Source organism: Tyto alba, unplaced genomic scaffold (assembly GCF_018691265.1).
Source record: "Tyto alba isolate M040663 unplaced genomic scaffold, T.alba_DEE_v4.0 Super-Scaffold_26, whole genome shotgun sequence".
Classification (NCBI taxonomy): Eukaryota; Metazoa; Chordata; class Aves; order Strigiformes; family Tytonidae; genus Tyto; species Tyto alba.
In genome coordinates this window covers 14305142-14317584 of record NW_024881300.1, presented here as the reverse complement: position 1 = coordinate 14317584, position 12443 = coordinate 14305142, and the positions used below count along the sequence as shown (strand labels likewise).

Below are 12443 nucleotides of genomic sequence, written 5' to 3'. Positions count from 1 at the left end.
TCATCAGTAATCTGATACATGTAGATGATCTGGTTCAAGTCTGCTGCAAAGGATGGATTACAGAATCTTATGAAGGCAGTAATTACAGCTAGCATACTTTCTGACCTCTACCTCATTGTAAAAAAAGCCAAGGTCATGACAATGAGTAACTGTCAAATTTTGGTGAGTATCAGAACTGGCACTTTCTCTATAGACTTGATTATTTCAGCCAAACTCATTTCTTGTTCAATCTGATTGGATAATTAAACAAATATTGGTGTGGTTTCTTAGATATGATGGTGTATTAATAGCATTCCTAATGCTAGTAGGACTAAAAACTGTCTAAGCCCTGAAATGCACACCTCCATGTAAACTGTTTAAAAACACAAGTTAACATAATTATCAAAACTACTTTAAATTTACATATCAAGGATACTGTTCAATACCACTGTCAATTGAATAACTCCATGGACTCCAATAGTTTCTCTGTTTTATATCAGGTTGACCAGACAGAATTTTAACCAGTAAACTGTAAACCTCAGATAAATAGTTTAAACTTGTCTGCTCATAGAAGTCATTAAAAGAAGTCTGCCAACAACAATAGCAAAATTCTGAACGTATATTAAATAAGGTTGACATTTCCCTAGCCTTCTAAATGTACAAATACATATTGAAGGTCACAATAAGGTGGCATTTAATGTCAATGCCATTAAAAAAAATTGGACTTTTGTAATTTAACTTTTGACTTTCGTCATGTGTTTTTACTGCTCCTTTAAAACCCAGGCCAGCAGACACTAACTTGTGATGCTGTAGAATCATAGCACATTATTGCAGCATGGAGTAGATCTTTGTGTTACCTTTTTCAATGGAGTTCATAGTATCCTAGTTACATATGACATCTGCATATTGTATATAAACAGTCTAGTGAGGCAGTAAGGCTGGTTTCCATTTAATTTTTCATGAGATTGCTTGAGTATTTCTCAGATCACAACGTCACCTTATTTAAATTTGGAATTTTCTTTGTTATGAAATCAAAAAATAGGAAGTCATTGAACATACTGAAAAATAGTTTTTGTCATATCTAACTGCTCCCAGTAGTTTGACATACACCTAGCCAAACACAAAGAAAGCAAGACTGCTGCTTATAGACCAAAAAAACTATGTAATGTGTACAGAAATTAACTGGACATTATTGACTACAAGATTGTACTGAAGGGTATGATTACACTGTAGACTAGGAATGGGAAGCCCTTGTTTAATTCAGATAGAAGTAACAGACAAAGAAGGCAAGTGTTGGATTAGCCTGACCCAATCAATCAGAGAAGAATATCACCACATTTGAGGATGTGGCAATGACTGAATGAAGCAGAAATATGAAAATAAAAAGGAAGCCTAGAAGAGTCCACTATACCTGATAAAATGGAGGTTACAGGAGGGTAGAGCAGTTTGCATTAAAAAGTGGGAAGCTTTGGAGGTGAAAAGTTCACTGAATATTAGATCTTTTGATGTAGAGAGGGAGCAGAAGCTAATAAACTGAGGCACAAGAAATATCATCTAAACATAAGCAAGTTCAATGAACTCAAGATGATGATGCAGACAGCTGAGAAACCAAGAACTATGCCTAGGATCACAGGGTCTGTCTTATGAAGGTCATATAGACAGTAAAGTTAAATACTGTACATGTTTTATTTTAACCCAGATCATGCAGATACCCCAGTTACCTCTGAAGTCTCCAAATCAACTTTCCTTGTACAGATCAGTGGACTGTGAACTGCAGTACAGGATTTTGGAATCAATGAGGAAGAGATCATCTTAAAGTAGCTTCACTACAAGGGTATAGCCAAAGACTGCACCACAGAAAACCACATATTAGAGATCTCAAAGACAACTGTTAAATTTAATACTTGAAAGATGACTACATATTCAGTTTATGAGCATATATTTTTATTCATAAAAATATTGCAAAATTAACAATTTTAAGGACAGAAAGAACTATAATGACCATCCTAAGTCTGACCTACAGTCACTTGCATTGCTACCTAATCAGCCCTTTCATATGTAAATGATAAATTGTTTGTATGCAAATGCCAATGCCTGCTATAGAAAAAGTACCTTGCTTTAGAAAAAGAAATGCTATGTAAATTGCCACCCTGCTAAAAAGAATTGAAATGCATACTAATCAGCCATACTCTTTGAGCTATACCAGCTATAACTGGAATGATAACAAATGAAAAGGCAACAACCAGTGGTGGACAAAGCTTTCTATTTGAATCTGAGCCCCAAATAAAATTATTATATAACTGCTTTTCAAAATTTTGGAACCTCTTATGTCTGGAGAAATTGGGTCTGAAACTATGAATGAACAGTAACTTTCACTAATGTGAAATACTGAAGATCTTCACTGAAATTTCAATTGCAAGAAAAATATGCTGAAAGAGAACGGGAAGGAGACATTATCTTTAAATGTATCTGTTGACTGTGTATACTGGATAAACGTTTGAGTGATTCCTCAATTACATCAGTTTGGCAATCTCTATGGTTAAATAATGATGGTTACATGCAATACAAAACTGGAGATTTTGATCACTGTGCTGTATATATTGAATTAACCTGGCAGCATTCAACTGTTTTAATATTGGTCATTCCTCAGAAAAAGCTCACAATCATTTCTTCCCGGACCAGAGAGTACCCTGTAATGAAGAAATGCATTAAAATCTCATCTTGGTGATCTACAATGAACTGACTGATACTTAGAAATACCTAACTACATCAATATGTGGTCAAGTCTGCTGAAAGGTAGGATTGTCTGGTGGAAGCACTGCTCTGAAAAGGACAAGATTTAATCCCAAAATTTCAAGTGTGTTTTCTAGTGCTAATGAGACCAATTTTTAATTTTTTAAACACTATTCAGTCTTGTATTTATCTCAGGATTTCTCTCAGATAAAATGAAATTATTATTTAAAATAATTAGGTATAAACTTTTTGAATATCTATTTTCTCAATATAAAGATTGCATTTTTTTATCTGTTGCTTCAATTAAAATTTTCCAGCAACACAAAAAAAATAATTTTAACTATATAAATTAAAATATACAAAAATGTGCATAAAGTACACATAAGATGTAGGCAGGTACATAATGCTATATGACTGAAAAGGTTGGAGAACCCTTGTATGCGGGCTGGTATAGTTACAGGTATTCTGTTCTGGGAATGAAAATACATTTATTTTTGGTTCAAATACCAGCCAACTTTGCACAAACTCTATTTCTTTTGTTTGCCTTATAATGTCTGCATACCAAAAAAAAAAAAAAATATTTGGTAAAAGATAAAAGGATTAACACAGTTATTCATTCAGCTGCCAAGATCTTTGAGATAATTACTTTAAATCAAGAAGGGACAGACCATTTAAATTTATGACTTAATGCCGACACATGCATGTATTAATAAAACAGTTAGCATTAATGGAAATAGGGCTTAGTCTCCTGATTCAAATAGAGCTATCATTTCTCGTTTATACTGAACTAATGACTTATCCTTGGCAGAATGATACGTATGCATGTATTTAACTATTTAACTTAACCACTGAGACCAATTAATATGTTTCTGAAGTTTTATTTTATTTAAAAATATATATCAGCAGCCTCACTGGGACAAAAATTATGTTGAACCAGAGGTTCTATGGCACTGGTTTAACTTTAAATGTAATAGTTTCACATGCAATCAATATCTGATGATTGCACTGTATAAAATGAAGAGTACTGAAATGCAGTGCAGAAGCGGCAGTGCTTCAATGGGATTAACATCAAGTTTGAAATTTTAGCTTACCAAGCTAGCATAGACTCTGTGTGATTAGGAGGTCACATGAAAAAGAAAATGAATCTGCTAGAGGGTACACCATAAATTTAATCTCTATCCCACTTGCTAGCATGAGGAAACAAGGAACAAACCTGTGCACAGACATCTAAGCCAGGCTGTTTTCAAGCTGTGGGGTAGTACTAATGTACACTGGTAGGGCAAGAAAACCTGCACTAGTTGCACTGTACAAAGATAAGGGAGCTGTGAAGCTTACAAACATGGAAATTCAGTGAATCATGTTTTAAGGAGCTACCGAATATAATTCCTTCTGCTCATAACTCCAGTCTTCACCTGTGTGGGCCTGTGTCTCCACAGCATCATCGGGAGTTCATTGAAATGGTGTCAGACTGTACTAACACAATTAAAAGAAGCCTAAGTGTAATTACTGTCTGGATAGGTACTTCCTACACCTGACATTCATGTATCAAAGTTCTGTTCAGTTTTGTCTACTTTATAATACTTCATAATCCACAATTGCATTTTATGTTCATTTATCTATAATGTGGCTACAGTCTATCTGCTGATGAACTATTAAATCATCATTATAATAATGAATTGTATTTGTAAACCTACTGCTGCATTGTTCACCAATCACTCTGAAAAATCCTGGCTCTTTTACATTCAGTTACTTCGTCCTTTTCTTTTAATCCATTTACATTGATTTCTACTACTCCAACTCTGCCTGCCATTGCATTACAATTAAGAATTCTGATGAACTCTTGCTGATTCAGAAGGGAGAGGGCTCTTACTCATTGCCAAACTTTGGAGAAAAAACACAAAAACCTCTTAGAATGTGCTTAAACCAGCACTCTAAAATTGAAGAGCTAAATTATGGCTCATGGAGCCAGCAGAGCTCCTTGGGACTGGGATGACTGAAAGCCACTGCACCACCCAAGCAGTTATGGAAGAAGGCCTCACACCTTTGTCAGGCAAAATTAACCATAATGTCACCTTCCCCACGGGCACTGCTCAGCAGCAGGGCTGGCTGCTCCAGATATTTGTCTCCAAATTCCTGCTGGCTTGCAAGGCATTGCTAATGTCCCAGCCCTGCATAATGTTCTCTGGAGAGCGTTGAACATGACTGGCAGCTCTAATTTTTCCGCCCACCTTGAGTGCATCTAACAATTTAAGGGATGCTTCCTGCCTTGGAGCACAGAGCATGGGCAGTTAATGGATCTCAGACTGCTCTTTGCAACACAGTCCTACTCAGCAACGCAGTGCTCATTTTCCAGTGCAGTAGTCACTAACTCTCTCACCAAGAGTTGTCACTCTAGGATAATTCTTAATTAATATCCTAAATCAGGTCATTGACAGAAAACTGTACAACTATTATGGCACTATGTTGCCCATTTTTGGCATCAAAGTTGTAGGCATCAATTTCTATTAGACACATTATCTTCTCTGGCTGCATATCTGCCCAAATGGATATAACACATATTATAAAATTCTGCACTCTGTTACTTACAGTATATATTTCTTACACACAGGAATTTGATTGGTCTATGAGTCAAATCAAAGATCTGTTCAGAACGCCCAATATCCTGCTTTTAGCAATACACCAAAGTGGATGTCTAGGGAAGAACATCAGAACAGGGCAGGTGGCAATGAGACTCCTTCCAAGCCTACAACCATTTAAAATCAATACTATCATCTATGTCCTTTTTGGTCATCATTTGCAATGACGGGTTTTAACAATGTCTTTCATATTCCAAGGTGCTAGAGGACATTCAGAAATGATTTGGATCAATCTACTTTTCTCAGTTTTTCAATTGTAAGCTCCACTGACCTAGATGCGTACAGGTAAAGTTAGGCAAATTTGGCCTACTACGTCTTTTTTCTATCAAGGCTATCTTTATAAGATCTCTCAAGCATGACAATATTTTTGAAAGAAATATTTTTTGTTTCTACATATCATGTTTTCTGTCTTTAAACCCTTTCTCTTGGCATAGCAGGAACTGACACTGTCTTTGAAAAAGGAAGAAAGAGATAGCAAACCCCTTTAAACCCACTGCCGCCAAGAGCACTGAACTGTTTATTTCACACCTAGACTCCAGCTGTGGCACTCTTCAGACAATCTGAAGTCACAGGATTCCAAAACTTTGTAGTGAGCGCCAAGGTGGTAATACGATGCCGAAGGTAACGCGATCCACTGACTAGAAAGACGTTAATCCTGACAAAGTGCCTGAGCATTAGCCCGAACCACAGCGAGACTGAATCCTGCCTCCCCTGAGAGGACCAGCAACGCTGGTGGTAACAAAACGGCTTTTCATAGCGCCCGGGCGAGCAGCCGGGCCGGCGGCGGGGAGGCAGCGAAGAGCATCAGTGCCCTCTAGTGCCCGCCCGCCCCGCCGCCCGCCCCGGGCCCGGGCCGAGCCCGCCCCGGGCCCAGGCCGAGCCCGCCCCGGGCCCGGGCCGAGCCCGCCCCGCCGCTGGCCCCGGGCCGAGCACCGGGCTCAGCCCGCCCCAGGCCGAGCCGGCCCGGGGCCCTGCGGGGAGCCCGGCGGCGGGATCCCACTGCCAAAGCTGTGCCCCCGCGGCCTTCCTCGGGCCGCCTTCAAGGGACCTGTTGAGCAAGGCGGAGCCAGAGCGGGGCTCAGCGACGGGAGAACGGCTTCCACAAACCCCGGCTCCTCCGGTAACATCTCTCCTCTGGGAGCATCGTGTGCAAATTTGCTACCCTTCGGTAATATTTAAATGACTTTAAAGTCCTTACTTACACAGGAAAATAAAATGAATGGGTTTAATAATTCGGCATATGCACGCTTGCACTTAAATGAATCAATAATTTCCCAGTCTAAGAGTATCCTGGTCTTCAGTAGCAAAACCCAAACACAGGGCTACATTTTATCCTAAAATACTATAAAATAATATACTTTTAAAAGTAATGTATACTTCTAAAAGTATACGACTACAGTGTTCCTTAACTGATAAGAGATAAAAAATTACATATATACGACAAAGTTACAATACTTAAGTGCAAAGTAATTGCACCTCTTAATTCATCTGGACAAAGTGCCTGGTCCAAACTACATTTAAATCCATGGCCATCTTTCCATTTATTTCCCTAAGCTTTGGGTTGCTCTCAACAAAGGGACAATGAAAACTGAAGTGCCATTTAAAAACAACAACAAAAAAAGGGCTATAGCACAGGAAACAACACACAGATTTTTAGCATAAAAAGCTAGTAGAAAAACTCAGACACAAAAGTCTAGAAGGTATGTTGCTAAACTGTTTCAAATTAATTGATTCCAGATGAGACCTCTCTCACATACTGAAGATATTTCGCTAGACATCCAGCTCACAAAATGGATTCAAAATTGGTTTAGGGTGTTCACCAAAAAGAGGAGACAGTAGTTTTAAGTTTGAAATTACTTTAAATTTCTATGGCGTCTGAGCTAGAAATAACTTCTAAGAATATTGTGGAAATCTCAGCAATAAAACATTTGTTTCTTAAGTTATGCTTTGTTTAGTTACAGCATTTGCAGAAAGCAAAAATGTTAGTGTACTGGAACTCTGAACATCACATGTTTCTTACACTAAATTAAATTAAATATGTCTAATGCTGTCAGAATATCGTATTAATTGAAGCAGAAACCACGTTATATTTTATAGCGTTTTATCATATAAATCACCAAAATCATTCTAATCTTTGTAGCTTCCTCATATTGTTATGCAAAAAAAAAAAAAAAATTCATTTGGCTGTCCTGTCTTTCAATCAACCATTTCCATACATATTCCTTCTCAAACTGCTGATGATAAATTGCAATGACTTATCTCATCTCTTTACATACCCTATTGTAGCAGCATTTCTGGTAATGAAGTAATCTAGTGATTTTAGTGATTTTTTTGGACAGGCAACACTTAAAATTTTATCAAAGTTAAAGCTGATGTAGAGAAGTCTATAAATAGCATTCTCTGCCCATACTTATTCTCTGATGCTCTAGTGCAAAGCTGAGGTTAAAAAAAAAAAAAAAAAAAAAAAAAAAAAAAATCCTGTGCCAGGGCCTAAGGACAAGAAGCTTCAGGAGAAAGATTTCTTTTAGGTAATTTTGCTAGAGAATTTCCATTTCTTTTATTGAACATCTTGTTCTTAGTTCTATAACTTTACTCTGTTGTTCTCTTACAAGATGGAGAACTGCTTTAGAAGTACAGTCAGAATCTTCTGTTTTCTAGAGTGTAGTAGACTAAGAAATAGGCTAGAAAAATGTTTTGTGTGTGAAGCTATGAAGCTCAAACCAGACCTTCTGCGCTCAATCTCACTACTGTTCTTACTGCCTATCTGCCCAGCAACATGAATTGTGCCGCTCTGCTATGAAAATACTGTTCATAAGCAAACATCTGCAATTCCACTTCCATATACTTCTATATATCTCTCCATATAAAATCATCCAAAGGACTGAGTAGTCATTGATTTGTGTTCCAGATCTCAGTGGACAGACCTGACTGAGGCACATGTCAGATTAATTGTTGCAGAAATTCTACACTGAAAGCAAATTTATTTATTGGTACAGGTTAGCCAGCAGAGAAGATGAGAACAAAAGTATTTACCTGGAGAATCACACAGACTTTGGAAACACTGAAACAAGCTTAAGAACAAGGGAGGGGAAAAAGAGATGGACATTCAGTAACATCCGAGTGCTTCCTTCCCTGTGTCTGAATCTGTTAGTGCTTTTCTCATTCAACAGTTTGATTATTAAAATAATTAAAAATATTTAATTTCCTAATAGAGGAGTACAGAGTCTGTGAAATTCTTATTCTAACACCATCACAAATCAACAAGAAGAAAGTCTTTCCCAGGGAGTTACTAGTCGTTGGAACGTGAAAAAGAAATGAGCATTCTCTTTATAAAGGGCCAATTTCTGAATTAGTAACATCATTTGCTAAAGAGGTTCTTTTGTCACAGATATCTTGGTAGGTAAATACTATGTTACACAGCCACACTGTCCTTTGTAGCAATGGTACAAAGATCCCCTAGCACATACTGGTTCTCTCCTCACCGAATGAATATTTAAAAGAGTAGACAATAAAGGGGGACTTCTATAGAAGGTAAAGGCATTTGTATCATGATGTCAGACTGCTATATGTGCTCCCAAAGGACTGCACAGGAAGCACTTTTATTCTAAAAGTTAATGGTATTTATGGGGACCTACAGCCTGATCTATTTTACCTTTCTTAGGGATGTGCTTATGCATGTATCACCCAAGAGTCTAATGCTTTTTGGACTAGCCCGTATTGGAGACAGATACCATTTTGGTACCTTGTGAATAGTAATATATTTGAAAGGCAGCAAGCAAAATAATTATATATGTGTGTGTGTGTGTGTGTGTATACACACACACACACACACAAAAATCAAAGTATTTCCCTTTTTTATTGTCGATAGAGTATCCTTCATTTCATGCAGTTATAATTTCTGCATATCCGTTTCATGCCTGGAAGCTATAGTGCAAGTGAAAGATTTTCAGTTCGGGGCTTTCAATATCTGCCTATACGGAGGAACATTTTAAAACGGACAAATGTTCACCCTCCCCCATCCCACACCCCCCGAGCAAAAGCTGAAGGGAGAAAAAAAAAAAAAAAAAAAAAAAAAAAAAAAAACCACGATTGCCACAGCATTTCCTTTCTCCCTTTGAGAGCCCACCTCGCCCTCCGGGAGCCCGCCGGCCGCCTCCGCGCAGGGCTGCGGCAGAGCCGCGCAGCTCTCCCGGCGCTGCCTGCCCCGGCCCCGCTGCCCGCGGCACACCTGCCTGTCCCCCGCCCCAGCCCCAGCCCCAGCCCCAGCCCCAGCCCCGCTGTCAAGTTTCTGGTGCACACGCACGCATCCCCCCGCTCTTGCTCCGAGCTCCAGACGACCGTTCCCGCAGGCAGCCGGTCCTTCGCTTTCCCCCTTGCCGAGCCGCCTCCGCGCCCGGCAGCAGCGCGCCCGGCACCCCCGCCGCCCAGCTCACCCCAGACAACTCCGGTGCCGGCGTGCCCCTCTGCTCCCCGGGGCTCCCCACTGCTCCCCGGGGCACTCGGCTGCGGCCGCCGCTTACCTGCGGGTCCAGCGGAGCTGGCCGCTTCCCTTGGCCGCCTCCGGAGGAGGGAGAGGAGGCAAGTCCCATTCACAACTAGACACTGAGCAGACACGGCAGCATCTTCAGCCTGTTACACTCCACTGGCAGCGGCTGCTGAATGAGGCTCCGAGCTAGTGGCAGGAATTAGAAAGAGGGAGGGAGGGGAAAGGGGAGAGGAAAGGGGAGAGGGAGGGAGAGGGAGCAAGGGGGAGTGAAGCAAGATTAGAGGAAGGGAAAAGCTGGAGGCTGTTGCTTCTCCTCTATTTTCTTCTCCCTTCCCCCCACACCGAGAGGAAAGCAGACCCCAGAGCCTGCCCCCCCGCAGGGCCCCACGTCCTGAGTGCCCTCTGATGCCTGACGAAGTTGGGGGTGGAAGGGAAAAGTGAGGGGACGAGGAGGCCAAGGCGCTCTCTCCCTCTGCCCAGACAGTCCCAGGGATGGGTAGGGTACGCTGTCCCCACCCCACAGGTTGGTTCTGCACCCCTTCAGCCACCGGCACCCACACACGCATCTTAGGGGGATGAGGATGCCCATCCTGCTGTGCCGGCGGGCTGTGGGAAGGGATGCCCTGTCCCTTTCCTGTCGCCACTCCTCTGCAGGCAGCCCAGGACCACCTCAGGGCAGTGGCAGTGCTGCAGGTGGGCTGAAACCCACACCAGAGCCCCGGGCACAGCCAGCGGTAGCCCACTGCCACTGGAGGTCTCCTGCTTGGGGGGCAACCCCTACCTCGTAGCACAGACAGAGAAATTTTCTGAGATGGACAAACAGCAGGAGCGTTTTATACTGAACCCAGTCATGTATCCTGTCATGATCAGACATCTGTTCAGAAAAAAAAAAAAAAAAAAGTTCCCCAAGCATTTCTGGATGTGGAAATTCTTGGTCTGCTGCAGCTCACAGCCAGAGGCCGAGGCCTCGCCTCTCTGCCCAGGCAGGCTGCTGTCCTGCTGGAGGCGGATGGGTGACCCTTTCCTTCTCAAACACAACCGATCCCCACACTGCCGCTTGCGCTCTCTCTTTCTCTGTTATCTTTACCTAAAGTGAAAACCCCAGGTACCATTCCCAGGTGGGGCTGAGCTCCATGAGTCCAGGGAGAAGTGCCCTGAGTTGATGTACCCATCCAAACCCAGAAGCAGCACGCAGTCCCTCCCGCCATGGCCACTCAGGCACCCGTGAGCTGGAAAGTCCCCTCTCACCCACCAGCTTTCCTCAGAGCAGCCAAAACCTGAGCGCCCCGAGGTGACTGTCAGCGTAGTTGGAGCCGTCTGTGTAGCTGCGTAGCAGCACAGAGCAGAGCACAGAAGAATGCAATGTGGAGCCCCTCAAGAATAAGGATTGCATTCGCTGTTGGAAATAACTAGGTACCTCTTTGTGAAGATAATCTTCCCATCCTCAGGCAACCCATCCGACCGTTCATCCCCCACGCCACAAGGCAGCACTCACGCTGCTCCGTGACCACACCACCCGGCCCCAAAGAACAAGGCTTTTATATTCTGTGGTTAATTAGCTCTGCCAATAACTCCAGGCAAAGAAAAAAAAAAAAAAATTGGCACAAAATCTGCCACTGTACAAACAAAGAATCTGGAAGGAGGCAAGCTGATAAACAATGCATCCTAAGGAAGCCACAGGACACTGAACTTAGCACAGCAGAGTAGCAAGTCCTGCCTGATGTCAGCCCCAGGGAAAGAGCAGGAGCCTCCTGGCTGCAAAGCTGGGGGCCTTGGAGAATTATGGCTAACATTTCCTTCAGAGCGATGTTGAGAGTTCACAGTTTGATTCCCAAACGCACCAGGGAAAGGCCTGTGCGTACCTGGCGGTGGGAGGGCGGAGGCGGGAGGGGGGTCAGGCGGCCTGGAGCGCTGCCACAGCACCTGGGACCACATGCCGGGCCCCATCCAGGGGGGCAGCCCGGGCGTGGAAAACAGCGCTTGGGACAGACAGCGAACAAACTCAGAAACACCCAGGGCTGAGTGGCAAGCATGAAGTAGCAAGACAGCTAATTAATTGGTATTGGACTACTAAGGGCTTTATTTTAACAGGAATAAGGCCGTGGTGCTAAGAAAACTAGTTTTAGGAGAGGGTTTTGATAGAAAATTCAAGCATTAATAAATTGCCATCGAGAAATAAAATGTGTAAAGGATCACTTAAGAATGTTTTTGGGGAGACCTAGTTGAGGAAGGAGGGTGATGCACATTAATTTGGAACAGTTTTGTCAAGAAATTTGTTTTGGACACAAAATATGAGAGGAAGGGATATATGTCTCAAAATAGTTCCATATAGTTCCAGTCCAAACCTATTGCCTTTAACAGACACCATCAGTCTCCTGTGATGATAGCATGAGAATTACCATTTGTTTTCTTCATGGATACACTATAGTGAGTACTACTTAGTGCAGCTCTGCCAAAATTGCCACTAAGCTGAAGCCCAGAGCTGGGAAGTTGTCTGAGGATTTTTTCCTTTTTCCTTCTCTTGCTGGATTTAGCAGCACGGTAGAAGGGACAACTTTTAGTAATTCCCTTTTTTAAACTGCTGAGATCAGTTTTTTTGGATTATAAAG

The 12443-nt window shown here is 42.0% G+C and overlaps 1 protein-coding gene across 3 annotated transcripts in view; it reads right to left on the bottom strand.

The window, feature by feature from the left end:
• Positions 1-11313, bottom strand: part of CDH11 (cadherin 11) — an 83187-nt gene extending 71874 nt beyond the window's left edge. For 2 of the 3 annotated variants that reach the window (XM_032990656.2, XM_032990652.2), the window contains exons 1-2: positions 11252-11313; positions 9869-10020 (exon numbers count right to left, since the gene is read on the bottom strand). The gene's annotated coding sequence lies outside the window, so the exon portion shown is untranslated. Of the gene's footprint in view, positions 1-9868; positions 10042-11251 lie in introns of those variants that run through there. The other variant, XM_032990654.2, reaches the window with a different exon arrangement.
• Between the last annotated feature and the right edge of the window lie 1130 nt (positions 11314-12443).